We start from the raw sequence: 6,703 nt of genomic DNA on the forward strand, positions 1-6,703 counted from the left end.
TTGGCTTGTAGCCTGTGAAAGTATTCAGGCCCTGTCACAGTTGCCTGACATCCACTTAACTGAATTGAGCGTCCAACCTTCTTTGAAATTCTCTCCCGGCATCCTGGCAGCATTGTGGAGATCAGACCTCTTGTGCAGTGCGGTGTCATGCATCTTGAAAGACACATCTTCGCACTTTAGCCTCCCTGCTCATCCATGTTTCCTGGCTAGGATAGAAACATAGAAAATAGGTGCAGGAGTAGGCCATTCGGCCCTTTGAGTCAGCACCTCCATTCATAGAAACATAGAAACATCGAAAATAGGTGCAGGAGTAGGCCATTTGGCCCTTCGAGCCTGCACCGCCATTCAATATGATCATGGCTGATCATCCAACTCAGCATCCTGCACCTGCCTTCTCTCCATACCCCCTGATCCCTTTAGCCACAAGGGCTACATCTAACTCCCTCTTAAATATAGCCAATGAACTGGCCTCAACTACCTTCTGTGGCAGAGAATTGCAGAGATTCATCACTCTCTGTGTGAAAAATGTTTTCTTCATCTCGGTCCTAAACGATTTCCCCCTTATCCTTAAACCGTGACCTTAAACTGTAATCCTTAAACTATGATCACGGCTGATCATCCAAAATCAGTACCCCATTCCTGCTTTCTCCCCATATCCCTTGATTCCCTTAGCCCTAAGAGCTATATCCTACTCTCTCGTGAAAACGATGACTGAGGTACACTCGTTCAAGATGAAATAGTTTTGGATGAGGTCAAGATAATCCTGCAGTCATCCCTCAGCTCCACAGACCATTGGTGCCTCATACTTGGGAGGCACGGTGGCCCAGCGGTAGAGTTGCTGCCTTGAGACCCGGGTCCAATCTTGACTGAGGGAGCTGTCTGCATGGGGTTTGTACATTCTCCCTGTGACCGCGTAGGTTTTCTCCGGGCATTCCGGATTCCTCCCACATTAACACTACCCTGCACACACTAGGGACAATTTACATTTATACCTAGCCAATTAACCTACAAACTTACAAAATCAACCTACAAACCTGTATGTCTTTGGACTGCCAGTACAGTGTTCTGGCAGCTCGTTCCCTATCCCTGCCACCCACCACTCCTTATATTTCAGAGGCTTAAAATGGAAGTGGGTCATGCTTGCCACTGGGGGACTTCCTACATAGTGAAGATGAATTCCTCCCTACTTGCCCGATGAGTGCAATGCTCAAAAGAACATCACTGACAGCAAGAAATCCATGGCTGCACCACTGAAAGTATCTACACTAATTGCATGAGAAAGTCATTGCAAATGCAGTGTTCTAATCTTATCCCTGTAAAGTTGCGAAGTTCTCTGCCTCAGGAGAACACACCTCACTCGAGCTAGTTTATTAAGCTTGTAAGTGGCATTGGGTCTTTTCATTCAACTGTAACGTTCAAGAGTTTGGACTTTCAACACTGCCTACGTGGGAAACATGAATTTAGTTTGATATTGTCATGTGTACCGAGGTACAATGAAAAGCTTTTTGTTGTGTGCTATCCAGTCAGTGAAAAGACTACACATGATTACAATCAAGCTGTCCACAGTGTACAGATACAGGATAAAGGGTACAATGTTTGGTGCAAGGTAAAGTCTGATTAGATGTTTCGAAGGTCTCCAATGAGGTAGATGGGAGGGCAGGACTGCTCCTTAGTTGATGAGAGGACATTTCAGGTGCCCGATAACAGCTGGGAAGAAACTGTCCCAGAATCCGGAAGTATGAGTTTTCAAACTTCTGTACCTTTCGCCTGATGGGAGAGGGGAGAAGAGGGAGTGACCAGGGTGAGTGTGACCCTTGATTATGCTGGTGGCCTTGCCAAGGCAGCACTAACCGTGTCTGCTGTATTTCCTCAGCAACCTGCATGGGGTGGCACGGTGGCGCAGCGGTAGAGTTGCTGCCTTACAGCCCTTGCGGTGCCAGAGACCCGGGCTCGATCCTGACTATGGGTGCTGTCTGTACGGAGTTTGTACGTTCTCCCCGTAACCTGCGTGGGTTTTCTCCGAGATCTTCGGTTTCGTCCCACACTCCAAAGACGTGCAGGTTTGTAGGTTAATTGGCTTGGTGTATGTGTGAATTGTCCCTAGTGTGTGTAGGATGGTGTTAATGTGCGGGGATCGCATGTCGGTGCGGACTCGGTGGGCAGACGCGCCTGTTTCCGCGCTCTAAACTAAACTTGGTTCTTTTTTCAGTGTTAAAAGCACTGAATGCAGCATATCATCACATTCAATAACTATTAGCTTAATTAGAAAGGATTTTTTTCAGTCATCACAGTGATTATTGACTGACACTTAAAGGCAAAATCGAGCAGTTGTTCGGTGAACGTGTTTCCCAGATGTTTGGTCAAAAGACTGGAACATCAGGAACATCTGTCATGAAGCAGATGTGGCAGCGCTTTGTAATTTCTTGGAACAACATTTTGCTTGTTAAAATGTGCCTTAATATATTTCAGCATGATAACCTCAGTCGAATGAAGTATTTCCAATGTGTTCGTTTCCCATCCGTGAACGTTATAAATTACTGCCAATGACTGAAGCGATCTCATCCATTCATGACTGAGATTTGCCTGCAAACCAGAAGGTATTTTCATGAGCAAAGCTGTGGAGGGGGAACAGGTGAAGCCCATTGATATCTTTGCAGCTGTAAAACAGATGCAATTAGTGACATGAGGAGATGGTGGCAGAAAGTGGGGGATATTGCCCCCATGGGGTGTTGACCTGCTTACCATTGAAGGGATGGATCTACGAGGAGCATTGCCTCAAGTAGCCAGCTTAATATCATCAAACATATGGCTGCTCAACACTTTAATTCTCCTTGCCATTCCCACACGGACCTTTCAGTCCTTGGCCTCCTCCATTGTCAGAATGTTACTCTACCCCCGTTATATCGTGTGATATCATACTAGACCAAGACCACTCAACTCTGGATACATCTTGCGTCAAATCGCCCCGTGAAAACTAGCCATTAGGCTAAACGTAAATTGGAGGAACAGCATCTCATATTTCGCTTGGGCAGCTTACAGCCCAGTATGGAATCAATATTGATTTATCTAACTTCAAGTAACCCCTGCATTCCCTTTCTTCTTCACCCCCCCTCCCCCCCCCCCCCCCCCCCCCCCCCTCTGCCCCCCACTCACCCAAGTCGCACCATCTTCACATTTTCACTGAACACACAATTAAAAATGGCCCAGGAGTGTAGGCAAGAACTGCAGATCCTGGGTTAAATCGAAGATAGACACAAAATGCTGGAGTAACTCAGCAGGACAGGTAGCATCCCTGGAGAGAAGGAATGGGTGATGTTTCAAGTCAAGACCCCAATGGCCTGTTTCCTTTATCATCATTACTTTTTTGCAAATCTTTAATTCATCTCTATATCATCATCTATATCTTTCATTTCCCTTTTCCCGAACGAGTTGGAAGAACGGTCTCGACCTGAAACGTCACCCTCTCCAGAGATGCTGCCTGTCCCGCTGAGTTACTCCAGCTTTTTGTGTCTGTCTTTGGTTTAAACAAGCAGCTGCAGTTCCTTCTTACACATTTGCACTGTCCGAGCTATGTTCTCATCCTGCTGCTAACATTGGGAAGAATGTACAGGAGCTTGAGAACCATGATTTCTAGATTCAATGACAACAACTTCCCATTAACCATCAGGGTCTTGAACAACCCTGCTTTACGCAAACCATACCTCTACTTCAACAACTATCTACTCCCTGCGTATAAATCAGCCTCACTCACAAACAACCACACAGGACCCATGCCCCAGCCTCAACTAATTACTAATGGGGCATTTCAAGTGGCTATTCCACCCTAAGTCATAGGACAAAAATTAGGCCATTCTGCCCATTGAGTCTACTCTGCAGTCTGATCATGGCTGACCCACCATTCCATTCTCCTGCCTTCTCCCCATAACCCTGACACCCATACTAATCAAGAATCTATCGATCTCTGCCTTAGAAATATCTTTTGACGGCCTCCAAAGTCTTCTGTGGCAATTAATTCCATAGATTCACCACCCTCTGACTAAAGAAGTTCCTCCTCGTCTCCTTCCTAAAGGGACGGCCCTTTATTCTGAGGCTATCACCTCTGGTCTGAGATTCTCCCTCTAATGGAAACATCCTTTTCAGCCTTTTACTATTTGGTACGTTTCATGGATATTGTCCACAGTGAGAACAACATTACTGAGATGAAGCAGTGAAAATGGTCTCACTGTTGCTCATTGAGGAAGTCTGTAGTGAAAGTGACTGAAATCTCGGGCTGTTGACAAATGATCTTCATTGCTAACTTCATCTGAGCTGATCCACAGTGGTTTACTGGAGCACTCATTCCCGATCCCATTCGCCACCTGCTCTGCATCCCTAGTTAGATCGATTATTTTGCCTTCATTTGGAACTGAAGAGCATCAGGTTCTTTCTCTACATCTGCAACTGGTTAGATGCAGCTTATCAGCCAAACACAGTCAATGTGCAGCTCTCCTCAGAGCGGCTGCTGGATATTGTTCTGGGTTTAATGAGCCAGCACCCAGTTAGCATCAAATAGCACAGAGTGTGCGTGAAGCCAGCCTTCCTCGAACCCAGCGCACACCACACAAACCTCTCCACTGCAGTCAGCTCCAGATCTGAACACACCGTCCGACTCAGCCCTTGACACAACCCCTGGATACAACCAACAACATTACGAGGATGTGGAGCTATAGGGCGAGGTTGAGTGTGCTGGGTCTCTAATCCTTGGAGCTCAGGAGGGGTGATCTTACAGAGGTGTATAAAATCACGAGAGGAATAAATTGGGTAGATGGACAGAGTCTCTTGCCCAGAGTAGGGGAATCGAGGGCCAGAGGACATAGGTTCAAGGTGAAGGGGAAAAGATTTAATAGGAATCTGAGGGGTAACTTTTTCACACAAAGGGTGGTGGGTGTATGGAACGAGCTGCCAGAAGAGACGATTGTTGGGACTATCCCAATGTTTAAGAAACAGTTAGACAGGTACATAGATAAGACAGGTTTGGAGGGATATGAACCAAGCGCAGGCAGTTGGGACAAGTGTAGCTGGCACATGTTGGCCGAGGTGGGCAAGTTGGGCTGAAGAGCCCGTTTCTACACTGTATCACCCTATGATTCTATGACCCTATGAACATTAAACCCAGACACACCGACTAACACCCCAACACCAGCCCTAACTAGGGCAGCACAGTGGCGTAACTGGTAAAGCCGCTGCCTCTCACTGCCAGAGACCCGGGGGTTTGATCCTGACTTTGAGTGCTGTTTGTGTGGAGTTTGCATGGTTACACTGTGGCTGCATGGGTTTCCACTGGATGATCCGGATTCCCTTCACACACCAGAGACATGCGGGTTTGTAGATTAATCACGGTTTGTGTAAAATCACTCCAAGTGTGCAAATGTGGGATAGCATAGAACAAGTATGAGCGGGTGACCGATGGTTGCCGTGGGCGTGATGGGCCGAGTGGCCTGTTTCCATGCTCTATCTCTAAATTAAATGAACTGACTACTTCACTGAAACAGTATGACAGAGCTGTGATTAATACAGACTGATTTGTCAATGCTGACTGACTTTTCAAAATGCCTTAGATCTGAATCTTTTAATATGGACTTCAACAATAAGCAATGCATGAAAACGGTTTGGATGTTCAGCGGAAATGAGTGAACATATTACTCGAGCATTGACACTAAATGCTGGAGTAACTCAGCGGGACAGGCAGCATCTCTGGATGGAAGGAATGGATGAGGTTGCTGGTCAAGACCCTGAAAAAACGTTACCCATTCCTTCTCTCCAGAGATGCTGCCTGTCCCGCTGAGTTACTCCAGCATTTGGTGCCTATCTTCGGTTTAAACCAGCATCTGCAGTTCCTTGCTACAATATTACTCGAGCAATCTGTTGTAATGACCAGAGGCCTCGTTGCCCCAATTCATGGACGTCATAACCCTTTCCCTTTGTATCATTAGGATCTGGCACTGTCTGATGCCAGACTCCACCGGAAGGGCCTGTCCCACTTTCACGGCCTGATTCACGCCCTCTGCCAAGTTTGCCCTTGAATCGTACTCGCAGCATGGTCGTCACTAGGTCGTTGGAGGTCGTAGGTAGGTCGTAGGAGGTCGTACATAGGTCGTAGCAGGTTGTGACGCTAGTCGTAGGTACTGGTGACATCAAGTAGGTCGGGGCGTTTTTACAACATTATGAGAAATGTCCATGAGTAAAAAAGGTTGTGAATTAGGTCGTGGAAGTGGGACAGGCCCTTAAACAATTCAAAGGGACTGACACAGGAGAGCATGGGTGTGATTGATCACCAGCAGGGGTTTGGCAACCTTCATGCGCAGCCCACATTTGTGGTTAGCGTTGCAATGTGTTCAGTTACCTAGTCAATAAGATGCACAAAAGGTAATCTCAAATTAGATCAGATGATATTTACTAGAGCTCTCCATTACAGTGCTTTATTAGCACAAACTTTACAGAACTTTGATCTTTCTTGGAATTCTCTTTACAGAACAATCGATATGAAATGAGTTCATTTAATGACCTTTCCTTTCTCTCTTGCAGCGCTTTGAGTTTTGGCAGGTCTCTTAGTGAAGAGTCACTGCTACTGATTTCTCACCGCTCTCATCACTTACTAAACTTTCCCAAGGGCCTCTGCATGCGATCAGTGGTCGTTCCATGAACATTGGATTCTAAATTAACG

Source organism: Leucoraja erinacea, chromosome 34, assembly GCF_028641065.1.
Source record: "Leucoraja erinacea ecotype New England chromosome 34, Leri_hhj_1, whole genome shotgun sequence".
Taxonomy (NCBI): domain Eukaryota; kingdom Metazoa; phylum Chordata; class Chondrichthyes; order Rajiformes; family Rajidae; genus Leucoraja; species Leucoraja erinaceus.